The 27,456-nt window shown below is 44.1% G+C and overlaps 1 long non-coding RNA gene across 2 annotated transcripts in view; it reads right to left on the reverse strand.

Annotated features, from left to right (window-relative positions):
- Positions 1 to 9,518: 9,518 nt before the first annotated feature.
- Positions 9,519 to 27,456, reverse strand: part of LOC111821832 (uncharacterized) — a 229,232-nt gene continuing 211,294 nt past the window's right edge. For both annotated transcript variants that reach the window (XR_002825166.1, XR_002825168.1), the window contains one exon: positions 9,519 to 9,677. This is a non-coding gene — a long non-coding RNA (uncharacterized LOC111821832). The remainder of the gene's footprint in view (positions 9,678 to 27,456) is intronic.

The raw sequence follows: 27,456 nt of genomic DNA on the forward strand, positions 1-27,456 counted from the left end.
AACCAGAGTATAGCAAATAATGTCTCCATGGTACACATTAACAATCAATTACAGAGTTCACATGCAGCTTCTTTATATACCTCCACTCAGTGGTCTAGGCTGTTGCTACTAATTAATCACATTTGTACTCAAAATGGAATGTATTTGCCATCACTTGCCTAGTTTTTATAAAGGCATTAAGTGCGAGAGAAAAAGGACAGAAAAGATGTAAAAGAAGTAAAGATGTATACGGAGGACACGACAGACAAACCTAATCGCTATTTCTACCTAAAGTTGGCCCTGTCTGTGGGCTCAACTTCCCAAATGAGCACCATGTCAGGGTCACCGTGAAAAAACAATTGTATTTGTGATTAGAATGGGTCACAAGGATGATGAAAGCCAAGCTGTGTGTTTAGAGAAACTCAGTGCATGTGGTTCTAGCCATGATCCACTTCCTCGAAAGGTGGCTGGCTGGCTGCTGTGGGGCCATTTTAAGAAGGGGATTCACATTCAGCCTATATGTAATCTGGTTACTCCCTGTATCTTCAGGGGCCTGGAATCGTCACTGGATTTTTATGCTCAAAGGTGGTCTAGGGGTCTACAGGTAGTTGGCCACAGAGATCAGATGGGTTCTTTGCAATGGAAGTAAAGGGAACTGATTTTTAATACCAACGCTATCATGAGTTCAGAGCCCTGGTGGCACAGTGGTTAAGAACTTGCCTGCTAACCAAAAGGTCAGCAGTTGGAATCCATCAGCCACTCCGTGGAAACCCTGTGGGGCAGTCCTACTCTGTCCGGTAGGGTTGCTATGAGTTGGAATCAACTCAACAGCAATGGGTTAGGTTTGGTTTGAATTATGAGCACTCATTCAAATCACAAACACCAGCCCTCTGTGAGGTGAGTCTTCCTCTGGTACTCGCTGCCAGGGTGAGAGTGCCATCCTCTCCCTCTGCAGGCAGCCTGCCCCTTCCCTCTTACGCACACTCATGGACTCAGGCGTGCTTGTGCCCTCTCTCTGGTTCCAGCCATGGACAGGGCCAGGGACAAAGAAGCAGCATGTGCAGAATTGCAGGCACTCCTATGGCCTGGGCCCAGTGCCCTTGCCAGCATACTCCGACTTCCTAGATTCTAGATCCCTTCTTGACATAACCTCTAGAACCTAATGAGCTTCCTGACCCCCATACCTCTGACCTAGAGTAACATAGACTTACCAGGCCTTACTTTAAATCAGTGTATCCCTTTCTAAAATTTTGTTCTTTTCAAAGAATCGTTTGAAAGGAACTCAGTGAGAAGTATCGAATAGAACAGATCTTTAATGGTGAAATCCAGGCGCTTTAGTTCAGCCCCTACCCCTTCCTCCATTACACTGCCTTAACAACCCCTTTGCTGAATGATTGATCTTGTCCGCAGGACTGATGTGCAAAAAAGTCCAAGGAATAGAAAGCACAACTCAACATGAGATGACCCAGCTGAAAATATTGGAATAAATAGGGTCTCTTAAGCCCTTAACCCTTTGGGATGAATGCAGCAATGTTCAGAGAATTGGTAAGTAACCATAGTCACTCCTCAAGGTAAATCTTTGCTTCCTCTAGATTCTGATTAAAAGGAAACAAATCCACTGCCTTGATATTTTTCTGGTGAAGCCATCATTTAATCACAGCATCCCAGGGAATGGGAGAAGCATAGGGATATAACCCTTGCTATTTTTATTTTTGGAGACATGAGTGAGGCAGTCAGCTCTGGAGGAAGTCACGAAAGAATTTCTGAATCAGATGGTATTTCACCCACCTTCGCAGGCCAGATGAGTTGTGCTGTCATCTACCAAATCAAAGAGTTCTCCAGACTTGCTAAGCCAGACATGAAATGGCCTTATGCAGCTCCAACAAAGGAAATGCAAGTCCTGTGTTATAAGCCAAGCTGCAGTCACAGGCTCTCACTACCAAGGGCTTCAGCTTTCTCCAAGGGTGGGATGGAGGATGGAAAGATAGAGACCCTATATTAGCTGCAAACAGCCAAGGTCATAGCACCATCTCCAAGTGCGGGATGGAGGATGGTAAAATAGAGACCCTGTGTCAGCCACAAAAAGCCAAGGTCTTAGCACCATCAGGAGAGACTATGTGACCTGTTTTCTTCTTAAGGTCAGAATCAGGCCTGGTGGGCAGGGTAAAGAGTCTCTGCCTATGAACCAAAGGCTTCAATGTCAGCCCTCACCATCCCAGCGCCCATCCCTTTATCCCCTGTGACTCTCCATTTCCTGTCTACTGATGTCCAATCCCAGATTCTCACCTCAGCTCTTCCTCTAACTCTCTGTAACCTGGACAAATAATTCTTTAGTACTCCCATATCAGAAATTAAGAGAGTGGGTTTGGTCTCTCGATTTTCTATGTCCCAAATAGTGTGGCTCTTTCCAAAACTATGTTCTTCTTAAAAAATCGTTTGAAAGAATCTCAGTGAGAGCTATCCAGTAGAACAATTACTGGTTATGTCTTATATCATGTTCTTTCCCTCAGCGTCTAGCCCTGTACTTGGAACACACTGCGTGCTGGATAAAGAGCTTTTGATTTGTTCCTCTCACATATGATGAACTCAGTGCTAAAATGGACCCTCCCTTCTATTAAAGATTCCCATGATTATTGTCACAAACTACGTGTTTGGGGCCACTTGAAAAAACTCGTGGAACACACCCGCAGAGAGAGGGCTCGCTATTTTGATAGAAAGCCTGTTCCATTATTGAAAATGTCTGATCTTGGTTCTCCTTCTGTTGTTAGTTGCCCATTAAAACTGAACCTCCTTCAGACTAGTGGTCACCCTGCATGGGATGAAACCCCTCCAGGAACTGAGAACTTATTCCATCAAAAGGAAGCTCATCTTTTCTTTGAACTTTTATACTTCTAGAAATTTCTGCTTTGTCAAGTGCTGAAATGTATAACCTTATGGAATATTTCCATTGGTATTATACCACTCCTTGGGGACATTTAAGGTAAGTCAATTCCTCTTCTACATCATGGCTCTTCAAATATTAGAAGATGAGGTGTGTGGGGCTTTCCTTCTCCCCCTCTTCTCATTTTTCTCAGAAAAAGGAGCTTCTGCCCCTCTCCCATAGCTAATCTTATTGGTGAGATGCTGACATTCACTGGATGTGCTTTACTTACGGGTGTGATTATTGCGTTTCCAAGGCAGGCATCAGGCTGGCAGCCTCCCCTGACTGCTCATGGGCTGTAGGACTCTGCTTACTATTGTCACTTCCTGCACTCCCACATGCTGAGTGTCCTGTGCTACCAGCCTCCACGTGGGAAGGAGTTCAGATAGGGCTTTGGAATGCTGGTGCACCAATCATTCTCTGTTCTTTTGGGAACTGGCTGTGTAGGGCAGTGAAGGTCTGTGGTCTTCAGTTATGTAGTTGGTTGGGTAACTGGATTTGGATTTTGCTTTTTAGGCTCAGTTATTTTCTCTTGTTCTCTTGTAACATCCACCCTTTTTGTCCTAAATGTAGAAAATTTAATCCTTCTTTTAAGTATAATGTCTTTTAATAGCCAGCAAGTCCTCCTACATTATTCCCAATTCAAATCCCTTTTGTAGAGAGTGAAAAGAATTAGAAAACAGATAAATGAATGATTACAATCTTGGATTCTTAAAAGATCAATAAAAGTGACAAGTCCTTAGTAGACCAACAAAGAAAAAAAGTAACTAAAATCAGAAATTAAAGTGGCAACATTTTGACCAACCTTACAGAAAAAACCTATGTATCCTAGATGAAATAGATAAATTCCTAGAAGCATAGAAACTACATAAATTGACTCAAGAAGAAATGGAAAATCTTAACAGACCTATAACAAGGGAAGAGATTGAAACAGTAATGAAAATCTCCCAGCAAAGAAAAGTCCAGGGGCAGATGGGTTCAATGGTGAATTCTAGCAAATATTTAAAGAAGAATTAGCATCAATTCTTTTCAAACTCTTCCAAAAAAAAAAAAAAAATAGAGGCAGGAACAGTTTCTAATTCATTCTACAAGGCCAAGACTATCCTAATATCAAAGCTAGATAAAAACACCACAAGAAAACTACAGATCAATATCCGTTATGAATAGAGATGCAAAAATCCTCAACAAAATACTAGCAAACCAAACCCAGTATCATAGTAAAAGGATTATACACCATGACCAATTGGGATTTATCCTAGGAATGCATGGGTGGTTCAACATAAGAAAATCAATCAATGTAATACACCACATTAATAGAACAAAGGATAAGAAAACACATGATTATCTCAATTGGCACAAAAAAGGCATTTGACAAAATCCAACACTCTTTCATGATAAAATTATTCAGCAAACTAGGAATAGAAGGGAAATTCCTCAACATGATAAAGAGTATTTATAAAAACCCACAGCAAATATCATACTCAATGGCAAAAGACTGAAAGTTTCACCCTTAAAATCAGGAGCAAGATAAAGATACCCACTTTCACCACTGCTATTCAGCACTGTACTGGAAGTCCTAGCCAAAGAAATCAGGCAAGAAAAAGAAATAGAAGACATCCAAATTGGAAAGAAGTAAAACTATCTCTACTCACAAATGACATGATATTATATACAGAAAAATTCCAAAGAATCCACAAGAAAGCTACTACCGCTAATAAACTAATTCAGCAAAGTTGCAGGGTACAAGATCAACAGCAATCAGTTATGTTGCTATATACCAGCAGCGAACAATATGGCAAGGAAATTAAGAAAAACGTGACTTTTACAATAGTATCTAAAGGAATAAAATACCTAGGAAAAAATTTAACCAAGGAAGTGAAATATCTTTACATTGAAAACTATAAAACACTGCTGAAAGAAATTAAAGATCTAAATAAATGGAAAGACATTCCACGTTCATGGATTGAAGACTTAATATTGGTAAAATGTCAGTACTACCCAAAGAGACCTACAGATACCACATTCCTAAAAAAGTTAAATATAGAAATACCTTATGACCCAGCAATTCCACTCTTAAGTATATACCCAAAAGAATAGAAAGCAGTGACTCAGACACATGTACACTAATGTTTGTTGCAGCATTAGTCACAATAGCCAAAAAGTGGAAACAACCCAAGTGCTCATCAACAAATAAATGGATAAACAAACTGTGGTATATACATACAATGGAGTATTATTGAGCTATAAAGAGAAACGATGTTCTGATACATGCCACCACATGGCTGAACCTTGAAAACATTGTGCCAGACACAAAAGAACAACTATTGTATGATCTTCCTTATATGCGATATCTAGAATAGATAAATCCATCAAAACAGAAGATTAGAGGTTACCAGGGGATGGAAGGAGGAAGGAATAAAGAGTTAAAAAGAAATAATTAAATGAACAATAAAGATGGATCATTTCACTACCAAAAAAAAAAAAGAATCTTTGCTTCTTTAGTTAGTGTGCTATAGGACTAGGATTTTCAGGTCCTTCCCTCTTATTTGTCTTTTTGAGCCTGTTGGGTATTTATGAGTAATTAAAAACTAAATAAAAGAAAAAATTATGTAGGATTAAGAGTGAATTTTCTTTTCTTTTTTTTGACTAATCTGAATCATCTAAATATCTAATTTCTTTATAATGAACTTTTATTTTGATTGAAGAAAAAAGAAATACAGCTCCCTTAAGCCTTCTTTCAGAAGGCAGCAGATTTGACTGGGTGTATGCGCAGGGATTGTTGCTCTTTCCTTTCCCTCAGGCCACCTGAGAATTCACGTGGCCCTGCTGACTGTCAGATGGGGCTGAGGGAAGGGACCAGCTGGACACACGCAAGTGTCTGAGGACTCCAACCCCAAGAAGACCCTTAGGGAGAGCAGACTGGAGTCTCCAGGTGTAGCCCTTTGGATGAAAAGACCAGTCGTGTTTCTAAGGTAGGGCAGGATCCCCTGGGCATGACAGGAATCCGCCATGCCCTGTCACAGCTGGCATGAGTTAACACTAAGATCAGCTAGATGAGTGAAGGTTTGGGATCCTACTGCCATCTCAGTTATGGATACATAAGCACATTTGGGACACATTGATATTTAACTTTTCATTCAAGTCTTCCATTGATAAAAACAGATACTAACCACCTCTTACCTGGTGGTCTGTGAAAGGTCTGATGAAGTTGATGTCAGGCTCTCAAGTTCCTCTAAGAAGGGACGATGAATTACAATCAGAATTACCCACCCTCAAAGAGGCAATTGTGTGAAACTGTGAGCTAATTGCCTATAAATAATCAGAAGTGATTTTCAGTTCATATTTTAAGTTTTTACTATGTGTCAGACACCACTGAAAGTACTTCTCATAAATTACGATATTTAATCCTCAAAATAACCTTATGAGGTTGGTACTGTTATTATCCCTATTCTACAGCCAGGAAACTGAGGCACAAAGAGGCTCAGGCAATGCTCACAACTCATGTCTATAGGGTGAAAGAGCCAGACTGTGAGCCCTGCAGTCTGGTTTCACAGCCCATTCTCCTAAGCCATCACCACCCTGGTGAAACGGACATGCAGAATAGTAGATTCACAGAGAATCATGTCCATAACTTGCCTACAAATGGGTATGTTGATATTGACATTGATCATTTTCTTTTTAATCTGTTTTATCCTCTGCTACTGATCATTAACAAGTACAGTCAATTCTTATTATTTGCAGCAGTTATGTTCTACAAAGTCGCTGTGAACACCAAATTAGCGAATACCAAACCATTGCTGCTAGGAAAATACAGGGTTAAGTTCCTGCAAGCCTCTGGTCATATTTTAAATAGTGAAATCACCAACAAAAAGTACAAAAATGTGGCACTAACTAGACCATGAACAGGACACTTTGTATAGTATGAGAGCTGAAACCAGAAGGCAGAACCTCACCTTGTTCGACCTTAGCAGGGAACTTGTGTGTCAGGCAACTTCAATTTTTTTACTGCTCTATGCATGTCTGGGAATGAACGAAAAAGTTCCATGAGTATTGATTGTAAGAGTGTAGCCCTGGTGGTGCAGTGGTTAAGAGCTAGCCAAAAGGTCGACAGTTCAAATCCACCAGCTTCTCCTTGGAAACCCTATGGGAAAGTTCTACTCTGTCCTATAGGGTTGCTGTGAGTCAGAATCGACTGGAAGTCAATGGGTTGGGTTTGGTTTTTTGGAACATATGTCTGTGAATGACTGAAAAAGCTCCATGAGTACTGATTCTGGGGTTACAAATAAATTTTAGTGAGTAGGAGAATTCACAAATATGGAATATATGAATAATGAGGGTTGACTGTGTAAAAATTAATTTCACAAAGAAGAATTGGAGAAACTGACTGGTTATCCCCCACGGGAGAAAAAGGTTGAAAAATCCTAAAGAATGTTCCAGGCAGCAAGCATGCTGGGCGGAAAGTGGTGCTAACTTAAAAATAATTCCCCAAATTAATAATCTGTTGTGAATCCTGATATCCTCTCTTTGTGGGAGGCCATGGGACCTCCCCATGATCTTGGAAACACAGATGCAAAATCATCTTCCACAGCTAACTCTCTAACTACATCTGCCTAGAGAAAAACTGGTACTACATCTCTTGCCCAGGACCTCCGCATCTAGAAGCTCATACATCACAGCCCCAGCTAGAGCCCAGGCAAAGTTCCCAGTGTTCTCCTGTGATAGAGCAGAAGGATATAGAGACCTGTGCTCTCACCTAATCCTAACATGGTTGAAATGCAAAGACCTAGTAAACCACAGAACTGAGTTCCCCTCTTTTTATAGGGATAGAATGGAAGCCAGAGCAATAAAGTCATTTACCTTAGGTCTAGTCATTTACAAGTTGTCATTTACACAGCTAGTTAATGACTTATTCATTAACTAGTTTCTTTAGAAGTTGAGAATAAAGGCACTTGGTAAATGTTTAATTAACTATCCGTGTGAGTTTAAGGAGGTCACATAACCTCTCCGGCTGTTTCATCAACTGTGAAATATAAAAAATAATACCTGTTCTGTATATGTCCCATATAATTATGATAAGGATCAGATAAGATTCATCCCTCACAACCTTCCCTCCAAACAAAATCACTGCTAGGCAAGAAAAAGAGTCACATCATCATTCCTCTCCCTTCCCCTGCCATGTAAGACATCTTGTGTCTTACAGTCTTTGAAACAAAGCAGCATGGTGACTTTGCCAAGGTAGGACATAGACTTAAGGAAAGGCTGGGACAGGAAACTAGAGAGAAGAACCAGTGGAGAGACTTGGTGGGGTTTTGTTTTGATGTCCTTTTTGCTAAACAGATTAGGCTTGTGACCTATGGATCCAATCAACCATCTCAGCAGAGTTCAGACGAAAGGGAACAGAGATGGGACAAAATAAAGGAAAGCTATCCAATTCCTGGAATTCTACAGGCAGGAACTAGGATGATGGAGCAACTTGGCTGTGAACATCTGATCTATTGTCCTCCAAGAAAAGGAAAGTATGATCCTTGGAGCAGTTCTGAGACCAGCAGGTCTGTCAGTACCAGCACAGGGGTGGGGGATCCTGCCGTTTCCTCAGTTTCAAAGGGTGGGGTCACCACCTTAGTTCCAGGGGTGGAGCTACCACCCTCGTGGGTGAAGAGAACAGGTCCACCCAGGGCCAAGGGGCTGCTTCCCAGAGTGTGGAGGGTTGGGGGAAACACTTAGACATACCTGGAGAAGAGAGAATTACTTCCAAGCCTTGATCTAATGAGATTAGCCCTGATGAATATCAGACTTGCTTGGTACCTGTGACCTCTTTCTCTCCAATTTCTCCCTTTTGAAATGGGAATGTCTACCTTATGCCCATCCCACCATTGTACTTTAGAAGCAGGTGACTTGTATACTAGGTTTCACAGGTCCACAGATGGGGAGAAATTTTGCCCCAGAAGGAATCATACCCGGAGTGTCACTCATACTTGATTTAGACGATTCAGAAGAGGACATTTTATCTAGAGTGGATTCCAGAATATGGGTTAAGACTTCAGGGTTGCTGGGATGGGGTGAATTTATTTTGCACATGGGAAGATCATGAATCTTGGGGGACTAGAGGGTAGAGTTTTATAGATGGAAAAGTGTCCCCCCAAAAGATAAGTGGAAGTCCTAACTCCTATACCTGTGAATGTAAACTTTTTTGGGAAAATAGAGTTTTTCTTTTGTTATCAGTTAGGTTGAATGAGGTCATACCAGAGTAGCTTGGGTCCTAATCCTAACCCCTTCTGAGTGGCATCTTAAAAGAGAAGGACAGCCACTGGGGGAAGACAGCACATGAGGGTACGTCTACAAGTCAAGTGTCTTAGGCTAGGTTCTCTAGAGAAGCAAAACCAGTAAAGCGTATAAATATATATATAGAGAGAGATTTATATCAAGGAAACAGCTCACGTGATTGTAGAGACTAGAATGTCCCAAGTCCGTAGATCAGGGTAGAGGCCTCTCCCAAGTCATGCAGCCGCAGAAGCTGGCGAGCCTAAGATCGGCAGGTCAGAGAGCAGGGCTCCCGGTAACAGGCTGTGAAGGTTGACGAATTCCAAGATCGGCAGGCAGGACCGCAGGGCCTCTCCTGATTCACGTAGATGCAGGGGGTGGAGAACCCAAGATCAGCAGTTCAGAGAGCTCTGCTCACAGGCTGTGAAGTTTGATGAATCCTAAGTTCGGCAGATAAGCTGACAGCTCAGGTTCCAAGAACCGGAGAGGTGAGACGTCAGGAGGCAGCCACAGGATCCTGCGTGAGCAAAAAGCCGGAATGTCTGCTTATATTCAGATGCAGGCCACACCCCCAAGGAAACTCCCTTTCCTCTGATTGGCTACTCACAGCATAATTCAATCAGGGGAGTGATCACATATAAACACTGAGAATCATGGCCCAGCCAAGTTGGCACAGTCTTAACCATCACACCAAGGAATACCAAAAAAATACCTGGGAACTAGAGAAGCTGAAAGAGACAAGGAAGAGTCTTGCCCTAGAGCCTACAGAGAGAGAGCAGAGCCAGGTCAACGCCCTGACTTCAGACTTCCAGCCTCCGGAACTGTGAAAGAATTAATTTTTGTTCTTTAAAGCCCCCATGTTGTGATTATTTTTGTTACTACAGCTCTGGGAAAACTTGGGCATACATGTTCCAATATTTTCAACCTTTAGACAAATGAATCCAGAACTCAGAGGCTTTTAAAAACGCCATATTTAAAGAAACATTGAATGATTGGTAAACAAAAATGACTGGGAATCATTAATAACTAATGGTGTTGGGCACTTGCTGTGTACGAGTCAGTGGGTGTTTACGTGCATTGACTTATTTAAATTTTACAAGAAAGTCAGAAGCCATTGCTGTGTCCATCTTACAAAAGACAAAGCTGAGGCCTAGAGAGGTTAAGTGACCTGCCTAATGTCAGATCCAGGAAGTAGCAAGGAGCCCAGGTCGGTCTGATGTCAAGCCCCTTGCACTTAACCTATACCCTACGCCTTATCAGAGACAGCTTCCAAGATGTGTCAAGGAGTGTGTTACTCAATCCCCTTTCCCCCTTACAACTTCATTCTCCTACTGACATGGCGGAAAAGGGTTGAGAAATTGTATACCATAAGTATAATGCATGGGATTCTTATTTAAAATTCCAAATTTTGTTTTGATAGTGTTAATGGAAGATGTTGCAACAAATCTCGTGAAGAGACAATGTCAAGGTTCAGCATTGCCAAGACGACCTCCAAAGTTCTTAGACAGGGATTCAAATCTAGGCCTAATGATGATAATAGTCCATGCTGGAATGCCACATCTCAGATCACAAAGCACTTTCCTGCACTGTCTCCCTAAACTCTCACTCTGACGCTTGAAGGTATGACTATCCTATGAGGTTCATAGAACTAGAGACTTGGCCAAGGTCACACTGCTTCTAAATGGTCAACTGAGCACTGATAGTCCCCTGCTCTTTTGGTGGCTCCATATTGTCTCTTAATAATGCCACTTATTCGTGGACACTAGTCCTTCTCTGACAAATCCCATTTCATTGAGCTTTTTGTAGTATTGGTAACAGTTACTGGGCTAGAACCAAGTAAGATGGTCACTGCACAGGATCATTAATTGCAGAGGTTTCGCTGAACCCAGAGGTCCTTCCAGTTTACAGAAGAGCTTCACGGAGGCATTTCTGCATGAAAGGATTTGCTGAAATGTGGTTTCACCTGAATGTTTACCCATCATTGCAAACTCCGCTTCAAAGAGACGTCTATCCTGACAAACTACCGCTGTAGCTGCTTCTCTGACGCCGGCATCCAGAGCAAACCAGAGATTTCAGGACTTCTCTTTGGATTTGAGAGAGAAAGCAAGCTAAGGACCCACACATCAATCTAGCCACCCTTCGCCAGTGGGTGATGCTGTGGGAGACAGGATTCCTGATCAAAGGTGCCATTCCACGGGATCTGAGTTATAGCTTGGGAGGTCGGACCAGACTTCCCACGGGCCCAAACCACCCTGGAGCTACAGTGGCCCTCAACTCATGTAGACAAGCCACAGGCCCCCTCAGGACAGCTGGGGAAGGGCTAACTGAGCCTCTGCTCACACCCCAGCTGCCCTTGGGCAAACTTGCAGACACCCTGTCCGTCAGAACTGCTCACCTGGGGAAAATGATCCATGACAAGCGGCCCATGGTCAGGCCATGTGACAGGAGACTGATTCCAGGTGCAAAAGGGTGGTGATTGTAAATGTCTGGTCAGCTCTCAGCACCCAGGAGGCAGGGGAGGGAGGGGCGAAAGGCTTCCCCACCAACACTCATACACACACACACACACACATCTTCTTATGTCATGGTTACCAAGGCAACCCAACGTGAGTCATCAAATCTCACGGTGGATCAGCCAGCAGGAGAAAGGCTTCTGTTTGTTGAAGACGCTTCCCCTGTTTTCCTCTTAATAGCTTGGTCTAATGTTGGTAACATCCAAGTACCTCTTTTACCCTCAGAAATCCTAAAATCAGTGTGTTTGACTCATTTACTCTTAAAAACTAATTAACTTTTTTTTTGCTTATTGGGTCAGAGTGGAGAAGCCAAGGCTTAGCAATGATGTCACAATTCGTAGAGATTTGAAACAATTACTAGAACTATTAGTTGGGGTGGTGACTTAGAAATCGTGTCCCCTCTGCTCTCAGGGTCAGCACTGTTCTCGCCGAGGCCCACCTGAGAGGCGTCTGGCCTTCTCAGGGAGGAGACCCGCCCTCCCAGCCCCACTCCCATAGCATCTGAGCAAGCAGGATCTTCCTGGACACAGAGCAGACTCTCAGGGAGCAGCGTGCTCACAGACTTTCTATTTTGGGCCCTGAAAGTGCTGAGCAGCTCATTGGCTGTGCGTGCTGGACACCAACGTCCTCCCAGAAAGACCACACACTGGAGGACTTTACCAAAAGCAGAAAGAAGTCAGCGGGGGAAATGAGATGACAAGGCACAAGGGCAAAGCACAATGTGGAAAAATAAGTCCACGCTATTGGCCTGAGCTTAGCACGCTCTCCTCTCAGGGGATCTGCCAGGACATCGATCGTCACAACACCTGTGAGCAGCCGCCAGTGACTGATTTAGAGGTAGCCCTTTTCTGAATGAGGACGGCTGCCGCCTGCTGCTGGACTTGCCTTGTATAATAAGCCTCATCCCAATAGGTAAGGCCATGGGTTCAAATCACTTCCTGGTGATTAACTAGCGAGTGAAAGTAAATGCTTTGAACCTAATGAAAGAAGGAAGATGGTGTCCTCTCTGCCAAAAAAACCAACCATTGCCCTCCTTCCCCCTAGCGCAAGGTTCCCCTGGCTCTTTGACTTGTTCCTAATTCAGAGGTGGAGCTAGGTTTTGTGAAAATGTAGGTACCCGACCTGGTAAAATTCAGTTGACGGTAACTGCTGTTTGACGGCAAGACAAAGGAAGCACAAACAATTCTGTTTTGACTCCTCTCTCCCCACCTGTAAGGTAAACAGCAGCTGTCGAGACTTTTCATCAACTAAAAAGCTTTATAGAAGCCCATAGCCATCAAGTCAGTTCCAACTCATGGTGACCCCCAGGGGTGGATTAACTAGTAAGCAAGGTCTGCACAGGCATACAGTAAGCAAGGTATGCACGGACTTACTTGTGCTTACTTACTAATCTGTAGTGCACAAAACAAGTGAAATTGTGCACTACAGATTGGTAAGTAAGCACGAGTAAGCTGGTGCATACCTTGCTTATTAGGTAATCCATCACTGACCCCATATGTTACAGAGTAGAACTGCTCCACAGTGGTTACTTGGCTGTAATCTTTACAGAAGCAGATAACCAGGCCTTTCTTCTGCGGTGCCACCAAGTGGGCTCGAACCGTCCACCTTTAGGTTAGTAGTTGAGCACAAACCATTTACATCACCCAGGGGCCTTTGAAAAGCTTTAAAGGGACCAGGAAAAGTACTTCTTAAGCAGGCTGATTCTTGTTATGGGATCTGTAGTTACCAGAGCAACAAAGTATCATTCCTGCAGTGCTGGGTAGGCGAGGGGGCTGAACTATTTATTTTCATAAGCTTTTATCTCTAGCTTCCCAAAGTATAATACGCTGCAAATACTCCATCGGGCCCATGTTGAGCAGTGCTACTTCCTAGGGCACGTGGCTTTTCTTCCTCTGTTCCCTCCGTCTCCGTGAAGAGAAGGCAAAAGTTTTGCTAACATCCGTATCTATGATGCCTACAACCCTTGCCTCCAGCCACGCTTCCGTGCACACTGGGCTGGAGTGGTGGGTTCTGAAATATTTCCGATTGTTTCCTCTGCCCCATCCCCCCCAGCCCTGCCCTAATCTCCTTTAGACCCAGATAGTGAAGTAACTGCTTGCTCCCTGGGCTGTTTCTGTGGAGTTAGACCAAAGGCATACCAACAGATCTGGCTTCATGCACAGGCAATTCACAACGTTTAGAAGATTTTTAAAGGGAGGTTTTAGAGATCATTCCATTCGCCTCATTTTAGAAGAGGAAAATGAGACAGAGAGGTGAAGCAACTTGCCTAAGGTCACACAGCTTCCTAATTGCAGAGTGCTTCCTGGGTGCACATCCAGAGTTCTCTATACTACAACTCAGTGAGATTTAAGAGAGGGAAGGCTCTCTTAAGTGTCTGACGTAGGCATTGTCTTCTATACCTGATTACAGACAAATCAACAACCAAAAAAAGCAAACAACAAAAATGACAATTAAAAAATACATGTGGGGATAGGAAAACAATGTTTTAAATCACCCGCCTTTTAATATAAATTAATTGATCTTATCACTGAACTCAAAGGAGTCTGGGTGGCACAAGTGGTTTGCAGTCGGCTGCTAACCCAAAGGTTGGTGGTTGGAACACACTCAGTGGTTCTGCAGAAGAAAGTCCTGGTGAACTGCTTTTATAAAGATTACAGCCAAGAAAAACCCTGTGGAGCAACATCACTCTGTGACACATGGGGTCGCCATGAGTCTGGCCAGCTCAACGGCAGCTAACCACAACAACATCCCCTAATTCCACACCTGGAGAGCCTTTATATAGTGAGAGAGCCCAGTGTGTTGGCTTAGAAGTGGGGTCTTGAAAGGGGAAAGCTCCCTGAAGACAGATGGCTTTTATATCATAGGTAGCTGCCCAATTCTGAGTGAAGGGAGCGGTGGAAAACTGACAGAGTGCCTGTGTTCATGCATCCCTCTACTCATCAGCAAAGAGGGTTAGCGATCAGTCTCCGCTTTGCCTCCAGTCAGCCAGTATGTCACCCTTCTTCCCAATGACCTTGACTGATTCTCCAGGAAATGTGAGCTGCAGAGCCTGGTATGCTAAGAAGCTCTCTCACTGCCCCATAGAGGGAAATTAGATGACCTTGGCCTTTTGAAATTACCTGCTGCTGCTCTTGGCTCAATCCTGTGTCATTTGCACTCTGTTTCCCAGTTCCTGACATTTCCATTCACAGTTGCTCTCAACAGCCTCATTTCCTACCTACTTGAAAAGGTCTCTATGACCACCTCTGAGTCAAAAATAAAAACGCCAAGTTATACTTACCCTAACATGGCTAAAATCTCAATTAATCTGAGCCCAATCATCTGAAGCTTTGAATAGGAGGGTTTTTGTTGTTTTCACATTCAATTTTCAGAACAGGGATGATTCAGTCTTATGGAGTGGCTTGAAACTAGTTGGCGCCACAGAACACTTACAGCGTCACAAGGCAACATCAACAATACGTGATCATCCCTTCCTATCTATTACGGATTGAATTATGGCCCCCAAAAAACGTGTGTCAACTTGGCTAGGCTATGATTCCCAGTACTGGGTGATTGTCCACCATTTTGCCATCTGATGTGATTTTCCAGTGTGTTGTAAATCCTACCTCTATGATGTTAATGAGGCAGGATTAGAGATAGTTGTTAATGAGGCAGGACTCAATCTACAGGATTAGGTTGTATCTTGAGTCAATTTCTTTTGAGATATAAAAGACAGAATCGGGCAGAGAGACAAGGGGACCTCCTACCACCAAAAAAGCAGAGCTGGGAGCAGAGCACATCCTTTGGACCCAGCGTCCCTGTGCTGAGAAGCTCCTAGACCAGGGGACGATTGATGACAAGGAACATCCCCCAGAGCCAACAGAGAAAGAAAGCCTTCTCCTGGAGCTGGTGCCCTGAATTCAGACTTCTAGCCTCCTAAACTGTAAGAGAATAAAATTCTCTTTGTTAAAACCATCCACTTGTGGTATTTCTGTATAGCAGCACTAGATGACTAAGACACTACCCATGTCAGAGTCATTACTGAGGGACTTCCATCCCACTGATAGCAAGCAGCAGTTTTCTAGGGCCAGGTTTCCATTGCTGCTAAAACTCTGAACTCACTGGCTGTATCCTTGCCATTGGAGTCACTGGGATAGTTCCCACAGGTTCCCTGGGTGAGTCACTGGCTTCTGGTTGGAGTAGGTGTGACTACCTTTCCCTGCCTTTCTCCCTAGCCTTCCTGCTCCAAAACTCCAAGTGTGATGCTCAGAATTTGTACCTGGCACAGATATTCTTAGCTTTGCCCTAGGCCCTAGCCCAATTGGTTCATTCCATCTTATGTGATTTATCTCACTTTTGTGGGTTCCTATGACTTTCAACTCCTTTTCTCTTCTATGCCTTAATGTTCCTTTTCTCCTGCTGAAACTGCCTTCAGGCTGCTTCTGAAATTATCTATTTCGTTTTCCAACTCTGTTCTCCAACATGCTTCTACGTGATTCCTCCCTAAACTGCAGCTTGGCTGGGTGGTCCTTTGTAAATGCCTCCCTCGCAAAGCCAAGGCTGAAGAGCAGAGATGTTCACACATTCCCTGGGGGATTTCAGGAGTAGAAAGGAGCCTCCCAGTGCTTGTTGGAGCCTCCAGTAAAGGTTGAGGGAAGCTTGGTTAGTCCCCGAAGGAGGCAGGCTGTGGCACTGCATTCTGGATTGAGAAATAATCATAGCGTCAATCTCTCAGTGTTTACTTGATTGCTAATAAACTGACATCACAGACTCCGCTACACAGGTCCTGCTTCCAGAATGTTCTCTAGCAGTAGGAGTTTGTATCACCTGCAGCCTGCACTCCTGAAAGAATGCCTTCTCGCTGACATTGGGCCACGCAAATGTACCTTTGTGCGCATTAGCTATGATTTTTAAAATGTATCTGTAAGTTCCAGTTCTGAGTAAATGGAAGCCATAGAGCATATAGTAAAATCAGCAGGTGGGCCTCGAGAAGCGGGCTAAACTGGGTTCAAATTCTGGCTTAGACACTAGATGTTTGTGTGACCTTGGACAAATTCTTTAACTCTCTAAAGTCTCGATTTCCTCATCAGTAAAATGGGAAGAAAACAAAGTAATTTATAGGCTTACGTGGATTAATTACATCTTAACATTTAATACAAAACTAAAAGTCATCGAAAGAGCACTTACTTTGTTCCAAGCTCTACTTTTAAGCACTTTACATATATTAAATCATTTTGTCTTTCTACTAACCCTAAGAGGCCGATGCTGTTATTAGTCCCATTTGGCAGATGAAGAAACGAAGACACAGAGAGATCGCATAACTTGCCCAAGGTCCAGCAAGCGAGTTCCCGCTCCACGGCTCATACCTCAGGCCCTACCATACCTGAGACCAACCAGGGAGGCGGTGGAACCTACAGGGGCCCTAGTCCTCATTTCTCTTCCACTCTTTACCCTATTTGTGGAGGTCAACCAGATGCCCGTGGAGCTCAGACACTTATGCCTACAGAGTTGTCCCAGGGCTTTGGGCCAGGCCTAGTTTCAAAAGGGTTACATATGCTGGCCAGCAGCAGCACTTTCATGGGACTGTATGAGACACCAAGATAATGCTGACACCATGATTTTAGGTGAGTCAAAACATATGCCCAGGGCCACACATCCTAGGGCAGCCCTGCCAAGGCCCCGGTGCCACGAAGCATCAGGGCTGGGATAGGACCCGGTCAGTCTGCCTGTAGCACCTGTGCTCCCCATGGGCAGGATGGGCTCACAGCAAAGACTCAGTAGAGTTATTATTGGTTTCTAAATGCCCTGAGGAGCTCAGGCTACAAAGGAATCCCAAGGTAGTGCAGTGATTGAGAGCTATGGCTGCTAACCAAAAGGTCAGCCGTTCAAATCCACCGAGCGCTCCTTGGAAACCCCATGAGGCAGTTCTACTCTGTCCTCTAGGGTTGCTATGAGTTGGAATCAACTTTACGGCAGCAGGTTTGGTTTATGGTTTTGAAAGCGTCTGAATGAAGTTGAAAGGCAGGAAAGCATAAGGGGTGTATCTGAAGAGTCAAGCAAGATTGAGACCTCCTCGCTCCGGGTTGATGAGGGGAGAATTTACAAACGGGAAAAGACTTAGCATCTCTTTCCCCTTCCTCCCTCTAACCTCAACACCCTCCTGTCTTGGCTACTTGCTATCGCAGCTCTTTTTTAAAAAAATATCTTTTCTCCACATTGTTTTTCAATAAACCAAGCACATCGGCGAACTGCAGTTTTCAAATGCTCCTTCGAAGCTCACTAAAACCACGCCGTCGAGTCGATCCCAACTCATAGCGACCCTAGAGGACAGAGTAGAACTGCCCCCAGAGGCTCTCCAAGGCTGTCAGTCTTCAGGGAAGCAGTTTGCCACATCTCTCTCCTGCGCGGTGGCTACTGGTTTCCAATCGCCGACCTTTTGGATAGCAGCCGAGTGCTTTAACCGCTGCACCACCAGGGCTCCCCCAAAGCTACGTACCTGTATTTCCCAGCATTGACGGTACCAGGAAAGGTTAACTGAAGCTGGTTTGGGTTAATTCCATAAATTAAGATTTACAACAAGCAAATCTCATTAAAGTGTTATCACAGCACCAGATTTAAGCCAAACGGAGCTCATCCCGCTAGCTCTGTCCCACAAGCCTGTGGAGGTGAACATATATCCCAGCAGAAATTAGGGAAGGAAAAGAGATGGACGGGAGCTGCTGGCAAACACGTCACAGTTGTCTCCACGTGTCCATGCTGGCCACTGGCTTTATCGATCAGATAACAACAAAGAGATCTGGGTTGATTCCAAACAGGAAAGCCACTCAGAGGGGGCAGAAGGCAAAAGGAGTACTTAATTTTTATGAACCTGTTGGCTGGTGCTTGATACCAATATTTCACATTGTCAGTCGTCTTCCTTTTTCTTTAAAACTCATAACGAAGACTGGCTCTTGACGGTAGTCCCAGCAAGAGCGTGTGGCTTTTCCGTGTTCTAGCTCAGACTGTTCTGGTTAACGACAGCAGAGCATTTGTTGAACGGTCTTCTCATCTTGTCAAAGAGTTAGAAGTTGGATTTTGGAAGCATGTAATAATTACAGGAGTTAAAAAAATTTTTTTTTCCCTACTGCTAACTATCGACCCTCTCTTTCTCAGGCAACAGGACGTGGGTGTCTAACTTAGGGGCCATAAATCGGTCTGGACGACGGCCCTGCCTAAGGCAACCTCGTTCTTCCCCCTCTGTCCTTCCTCACCACCTCCCAGTTTCTCTGTCGAGCTTACAATTCGGTTGGTAGGTCAGCAGAAGGCGATGATTTCCTGCGTCTGTGAGAGAGCGGTTGCAAGGTGTGTATCTTGCCTCAACGCAGCAAATGGTGCCCCAGCTGTCAGGGGGACGCAGCACATTGGAGGCTGTGGTCCAGGCAGAGACAGAGGCACAAGGTGAACGGCATCCTCAGGCACAGCATCAAATGGCTGAGGCTGCTCACCAGCAAGTGTCCCATCCTGTGTTCTTCCCAAAGCGAATCTGTTCTGTGGGCAGATGCTAGAACCAGGGTTTCCTAACAGAATCATTACAGATGAGGGACCTGATGTCCAGGGTAAGGAGGGCAGTGTTTTTTCGGGGGGCGGAGGGAGGAAGAGGATTCTAATCTGGCCAAAGAAATAGTACTGACATTTTCTTTAAAAAAAAAAAAAAAGGGCTAACAGAACCATGAATGCAAAATAAGAACAGTTCTTATGCTGCACGAGGGGAAAAGATTCAAACCTGCCAGTCCTAACATCTAGAGAAATACTCACTATTGAAATAGCTTGGATTCCTTCCCAGCAATGCCACTGACCTGAATCCAGTCATTAAAAAAAAAAAAAAAGTGCCAGTCTGGAAGCTTGTAGTCATGGTTCATCTTGAACAACATGCAGTCATTAATTAATTCAATAAACACATATTAATTACCTGCTGAGTGATAGAGGCTGGGAACACAAGGGCGGGGAAAGTATTTTTTCTAACTTCAGAACCTTCCAGACATGCAAGTAGATTATTTTTTTCAATGTGAGGGACCCAAACAAACTTATTATAAGGCAGTTTCACCTCCGAGGCCATCTGTAGCTTCCACACATAGCCCAGTTTCTGCTTTTATGTCTGGAAAGGGCTAGCAACCATCAAAGTCACATAAAATTGTTGTCAACGGTAGACATTGATTTTCAGGCATTAAATGATGGGAAGTCGTAGTAAGTATCAGTCATGTAGCTTTTTATGTGTGCAAAGTGCCTTATCCTATTTTATGGCTTGTTCTACATAAAAGTCATGTGTGAGATGGATTGGAACCGCCTCTATTTTAGAGCTAGGAAATTGGAGCCGTCCCCGTATGTATCAGTGTTCTCTTTAAATGCTATCTGCCTTGGGGTTTGAGGAAAGGTCATCACATTTTACATTTCTTGGAATTTGCATTCTGTGTGTTTAGATTTGGTCCACCCTGTCTTTTTATAATGGTTCAGATTCAAAGCTCAAATTCTGGAATCTGCAGGCTGCATTTGTGTGCAGCTACCAAGATGAGCCACGGCAGGCTTGACCCGATCCTTTTAGCCTTCATCATGATCAATAGCTGTTACCGCGGTTCCACTGGAATTTCATTTCATTAATCCCATCACTTAGCCTCCAAGGTCAAGGAAATGATCCCTCTCGTTTCCATCCCCTTTCCTGCCAAGTAAGTGATCGTTGGGGTGGTCCTTGTGTGCCTCTCCCCACCCACTGTTTTGCTCCAGCTTCCTCAGGCATCCTAGCCACAGAGGAACCACCACGGAGCAGCGTCAGCAGAGTGATAGAGTCCCACCCCCCTCCTACTTTCTTCTGACAACCTATGACTAGAACTTTCTCAAGGCAGGAGTGAAGGTCATAACTCCTCCATTTCCTGTTTCCATTCCTTCAGCAAGTATTCTTGATCTCGGTGGTCACTCTGGGAGGGAAATTGGTGATCAAGAGGAACTGGTCCCCCTGCCCATGAAAAACACACGGTGTAGTGGGGAACTCGGAAAGGTGAACAGGCAATTACCAAACAAGTCTCTTGGTGCTATGAGTGTACGGGGCCTAGCGGATGGACCCCTGCCTCAGATCTGGAGGCTCAAGGATTGCTCTCCAGAGAAGTATTCTCAGGACTCTGTGTTTTGGAGTTAGATTGGAAAAGCCAGTGTGTCTTTTGCTCGGGAGAGACTTTGACTCTAGGGAGTCAAGGAGGGAAAACGGTGTGCCCCAGGGGAAGGAGAGCGGAGTAGAAGGCTTACACTGTCCTTAAGCTACAGGCATTAAAAAATGAAGAAAGTTAGGTTTCCTTTTGCTTTGCCATGACCCAGGCAGAGTCATGTTCAGGAATAAGAGGTAACATTGGCTCACCTGGAGCCCTGGTAGCACAGTGGTTAAAGCGCTTGGCTGCTAACCAAAAGGTCGGTGGTTCAAACCCATCAGCTGTTCCATGGGAGGAAGCTGTGGCAGTCTGCTTCCATAGACATTTACAGCCTTGAAAACCCTATAGGGCAATTCTACTCTGTCCTGTGGGGTCGCTATGAGTTGGAATCAACTCAGTGGCAGTGGGTTTGGTTTGGTTTTTGGTTCACCCTCTCCAGCGCGTCTCTTGACATAAGACAGGCAGCTGAGCAAGGTTCAGACCCAGCAAGATTACCTTTCCCCACGAAGCCTAAAAGGGCTGGAAGTGCACCTCTTCAAATCACTGCCAAACTACACGAGCAGTCTCAATGCCGCAGGTGGAATGAACTCAGGAAAAGGAGCCAGGAAACAGCCCTTTGCTTACTTAGGTGTGTGGCTCGGCCGGCCGTTTGTCCACAGTGGACCTTACTGCCTCATTTAACTTAAGAGTTATTCATACCTGCCCTACTCACTCAACAGGTTTGTTGGGAGGATAAAATCACATAGGAATATGAAAAGTTAAAGATGTATATAGAAAAGAAAGGCCATGGGTACGTCTGATATGTCAGTGTGTTCATTGACTTCCTCTTCTAGGCTAGACATTCCCCTCATCCTCTGCGGGGTTTCTCAGGGTGCTCCTCATTGACCCTACCCACTGACAGACATCCCCCCGCCCACATGCCATCCCACATCACTTGATCAACAGCTGCGAGTCACATGGCCATGGCTGCATCATCCAGAGCAGTGGCCCATGTCATCACCAGCACCATCAAAATATTCCCTTCACTAAAGGCCAATAAACCCATATTCCCCAAGTCTATTCTGAGCCTAAGGCAGAGGAAAGCCTTCAACTCCAGGGACCATAGTCTTGGGTTATCCCACTGTGCCCAGCAATAGTCTTCTGGCTAGAGTATGCCTTTCTTCATTCCTGAAGATGTTCTCCTAGGGCGCCCACTGCACCTGCCTGGGGCTGTCTCAGCATTAACGATGGAAGTGCTACCCCACTCCAACCACACTTTCTCATCTGTCCTCAGTGAGGGATAGGCATGGAGTCTAAACCAGCAGACCCATTAACATGACCAATGTGATCTTGACTTTGCCCTGACCAGATTAGCTAGCTGTCCAACACACAGTAAACACGCAGTGAAAGCTTGTTAAATGAACTAATGAGGCCTATGTAGGAACATATTAAAGTAGCAATCATACACAGAGCAGCAGCCAGCTGAGATTTGGAAATCTGGAACCCCCAGACTTCACCAGTAAGCAAATTATTTGACCATAGCAGAGTCTGGAAGGAAGTGTTTTGGAATCTACTTTTGTTTCTTGGGCAGCCTTATGGGCCCGCTAGAAGCCTTCAGAAATAAATGACCTCTAGAGTAGAAAACAGATTTTCATAGTAGGAAGACAGGTTCTGCTCTCTGGATATCTATGAGATCTCTCTGTGTTAGATTAAGGGCAAATATCATTTTTCCATTTTACAAAAACTGGTTTGGATGATACAATGAATCTGCAGTAAGTTTAGACTAGAATTATGGGCTGCTTTTCCCAACCAGAACATGGGCTAATTGATCATTGCTCCTGCTCCTTCATCTCTACTCCTTGCTTTCAACAGATGGCAAACTTTATAGCACATAGTATATAGATATTTGGAAAGTAGAGGAGAATTTGAGGGAAAAGCCAATATTTAGCAACAGAAAAAAATTACAAAACCGTCTTTGCCTATGTAGCCTTGGCAGCTGTGACAAAACCAAGAGCTCAGCTGATTAATTATACCACGCCTCTCCTTCCAGCTCTGAAGCTGAATTACAGAGAAGTAAAACTATAATCAGCATTAAACCTTCTGTCCCCAGGGGCCCAGGCAACCAATCGAAGCATGTGTGTTGAGGACATGATCAAAACAGGCACTCAGACTCCCAAGGAGTCAAGGGCTCTGCCCTGTAATGACACGGGAGCATTGCGGCTGGTCTCCCACTGCACACAGAGTCCAGTGGTTGCTGCCTGTCTCCCTCCTGGTCTCTCTCCCACGGTGAGGACACCAAACTACTCCCTTCAGGCCTGTCCAACATTGCCCTAACCAATGGCCTCCATCACCAGGATTAGGGCCGGATTAAGGCATGTGAGGACCCTAAGCATTGATAATCTGTGGTGCCCCCTCCTCTGCTTACTCATGCATTCGAACAGGATATATGAGTTATATATCTACATGTATATATAAATGTGCATGTGTGTGTGTCTTAGTTATCCATGATGTAACTTCTTTTTAAGTGTGACTATAATAGTAGTGATTGAACAAAAAAGTGGCATATGCCATTTTAGCAGAATGAGATGAACTGGATTATAAAATTTTCAGTGGATGCAGGATATAAAAAATTTTTACTATATACACATTTTCTACAAAAAGAATATACCACATATTCTGCAATAAAGAAAATGAGTTAGGTAACTTAATTGTTTCAACAATCAATGTAAAATTCTGTTGCTCTCCCACAACAAAAAATTGACTTTCACCAACCTTGCTTCAAATGGCTCATACTTCAATTGTGATGCTTGTTGGATCCAGTTGCATATTGGGCGAATGTAGCAAGAGTTAGACTTGACAGCCCACCCCCATCTCTTGTCTACGAGAAAGAAATAGTATACTCCCAAGAGACCCACCGAGATAAGGAGTTTCAGTTACACGGGAGGGGATGGTAGGAGCCAGATATCAGCAAAGGTGTGGAAGTGGTAGGGGCCTCATAGCTTAAACGACCTTGCACGTGGGCACCCTCGTGAGCCTGTGCGAACTTTATTTTCGGCCGGCACGTTGGCGCGTACTGAAGCGGGTATCGATCTCACTTACCGCCCTGCCGGTTCCCTTCCACTGCGGCACTCGCTTTTCCTTGTGCCCTGTCCACTTGGCATCTATGGGCCTTTGCTTTGGACAACTCGTGCCTGTTTTGTTGATGCCCTAAGCACATGCTTACCTTGCTTATTGGGTAATCCATCCCTGGCCAGGATCCTCCTTGTCCTTTGTTCAAGACCCTCTTTCCCTTTTCCGTCTTCCATTCACTCCCCAAGCTTCACCAAGGGACCAGTTTGGGTACAGAGATCAAGCCCAACCCTTCCAAGTGAACAGTGAGGGAGAATTTCCACGTGGGCAGAGAAGACTTCTCCTCGTGGCTCCTGCTCTCATCCCTGGAGATCCATCTTCCCCAGTGGCGCCTCTCCTTGATTCCGACCGCCACTCCCAGCCCTGCCCTCCCCACTGGTATCCTTACTTCTGCGCTTACCTACAGTCTAGTCTTAAAACAGCTCCCAGGGTGATCCTAAGAAAGACCAGGGCACTCCTCTGCCCAATATCTTTCAGTGAGTCCCCATGTCACTCAGTAGTTTACAAGACCCTACCCCGTCTGGCTCTCAGTTTTCTCTTTGGTTTCACTGCCTACCATTCTCTCCCTTCTCTCTGGCTCCGACACTGGTCGTCTTTCCGTTCCTTGAATGCTCTAGGCCCACATCTACCTCAAGGCCTTTGTGCTTGCTGTTCTTTCTGCCTGGCATACCTGGAATAAATCTCACTTGGTCATGGCATATGATTTTTTAAATACATTTTTGGATTCGATTTGCCAATATTTGTTTAGCTGTTATATTGTCATGAAGATGGGAGTGACAACCTCCAAGGTCTTTACATGTTGGAGCTAAAACTGTAAGTCTGCCATTTGTACTTTAAATATCTTAATTCAAAGTAACCATAGGTTTGTTGCCCTCCCCCACCATGGATGGATAGGCCTGGAGCCCCTGTATTAGACCCACCCTGCTCACCTCCTTCTTTTTCAGTTCACAAGAGGAGTGGCTTCCAACTGGTGGTTACGGACCCTGACTTGGCAACACTGGCGTGGCGTTCTACAGGCTCTGCAAGTCAGTGGGGGTAAAATGTGAAAACCACGCTCTTCACAGACTAATCGCATCAACTTGCCTCTCTCACCTCTAATTATTGGTATAGTTTAGCTATTATTATTTCTGCAGAAAAGAGGATTTTTTAATTACATTTTGTTTGTTTTAATAATTTTTGCCAAGGAGAGATAATATCTTGGCATCTTTGAATTTACACTGTTTAACAGAATGTGGAATAGAATCTTAATGTATAGTGTTGTGTGTACATGTGTATGCATGTGTGTGTATGTATATATATGTTTATATATTTTGTATTTCTTTATTGTCTTCTGTAATATAAACGTAATATTTATATAAGTATAAATACCATATTTAATAGTTTATTAGAATAGTCAATAGTTTTTTAAAAATGATATTTACTTACGGAGCCCTGGTGGTGACGTGGTTAAGAACTCGACTGCTAACCAACAAGTCGGCAGTTTGAATCCACCAGCCCCTCCTTGGAAACTTTTGGGCAGTTCTACTCTGTCCTATAGAGTTGCTGTGGGTCGGAATCAACTTGATGGCAATGGCTTTGGTTTGGTTTTTTTTGGATATTTACTTCCATATTTACATGTATATAAAAGAATGGAAGAATGTATCAATATACTAATATTGGGCAAGTGAATTTTTATTTAACTGTATTTTCCACAATGAGCATATATTATATATATGATGAGAAAAACATGAATAAACTTCCTTTTTTTTTTTTTTTTTTTTTAAAGAAAATGTACTTGTATTACTTGGGTACATGGCTAATGAACTATTGCTAAAGGTCAGTTTTCTGGTACAGGAAAATACCAAAACTTTCCCCTTGAAGTGTGAATATTCCATTTACTTTGTGATTTCAGCTTTCATGTCTGACTCAATCACCTAAGTAAAGGCAAATTGAAATCGTAGGAGCTTCTCGGGTTTCTATTTACAATGAATATAAGTCAAAGCCTCGGGCTAAGGGGGCATGATTGATTACCGAGGCCAGTTTGCCCCCTCACTTCCTTGAGAAATTGTTTGTGGCCTCGAAGCTGGCTGTGAGTCTTAGAAATCGTGTGATGCCTGCTCACCTGCCCGGCATAGCACAGTTTCCTCCCTCACTCCCTCTCCTCTCCGCTCTGGCAGCCCCTCATCTGTGTTTGCCATCTGCTCCCCTTCCTGCTTCTCTCTTCCTGCGCCGCTGAATGCTGGGGCAACTTGCTTCAGGATGCTCTTTAAACAATGCCTACCTCTCTGGCGATCAAAACTCTTGAGATCCAGGTACAGTAGCCTCCTTCACCCATCTTAAGTGCTCCTCGTTTGTCCAAAAAGCTTCCTTTTCTTTGTCTTGCTCTCTGTGTTTACACACTGGCTTGGATGTTTATTTGGGGACTTGATTATGGGCACCATAATACACAGGGTCAACACTCCAATAAGTGGGTGCCTTACAGGTGCCCTGAGCTGGTCCTCCCTATAACTGGTCAGATAGATTCTTCCCTTTAGGGGTTTCCACAATCCTTGTGGAACACAGCTTTCCACATGGGAAGTGTCTGCTCATTGAGATTCATAAAACAAAAAACCAAAATTTCTTCCTTAGCATTCAGAACCCACAATTATCTGGCCCCTATCTATCTTTCCAGACTAATCTGCCATGAATGTCCTAAATGAGTCCTCTCCAGAAGCAAGACTCTTCTCTTTGTTGTGCTCTGACCCCAACTTGTATACTTGCATTTCTATGCTTTTGCCCAACTCACGAATCTTCTCCATAATCTGCTCTATCAATTTAAATTCTATCTATCCTTCAAGTCCTAGCTCAATATTATCTATCCTGTGATTCCCTGCGATCTTCCCAGGTCACAGTGATCTTTCCCGTTCGTTTGGGAATTCTCACATAATTTGAATACATGCACAAGTAAAAAATAATGATCTCGCACTTCCAGGTAAGGAAGGAGGAGCCCAGATATCTGACATTCTGCTTTCTATACCCCAATGAAAACGTTCAAAGGGATGTAAAAATAGGAAGGTATTTTTCATCAGACTGTAACCCAGCAATAGGTGCTATTTACATGCTAGAAACTGCATGGACTATGTAATTGAAGTATCGATCAGACACTGTGTAGGTACCAATCCAGCTGACGAAAGACCGCCTCATACTTTCCCCCTCGTAAATCAGAGAGAAGCACTGGAGAAGTAAGTGGAGGAGACATTAGGGGAAATCCTTACTACAAAGAATGAGAGCTGTCAATAATATAAATTTATATCAGCCACGTTTGTTAACTAAGATATGAGAGGGCAGTTCTGAAAGAAACCAGGTGGAGAGAATTCACCCACTCCATTCACCCCACTGGTGGCTCAGTGGTTAAAGCACTTGGCTGTTAACTAAAAGATCAGTGGTTTGAACCCACCAGCCGTTCTGCGGGAGAAAGATGTGGCAGTCTGCTTCCGTAAAGATTTACAGCCTTGGAAACCCTATGGGGCAGTTCTACTCTGTCCTATAGGGTCGCTATGAGTCG

The sequence above is a fragment of the Trichechus manatus genome, unplaced genomic scaffold (genome assembly GCF_000243295.1).
Source record: "Trichechus manatus latirostris isolate Lorelei unplaced genomic scaffold, TriManLat1.0 scaffold00109, whole genome shotgun sequence".
NCBI lineage: Eukaryota > Metazoa > Chordata > Mammalia > Sirenia > Trichechidae > Trichechus > Trichechus manatus.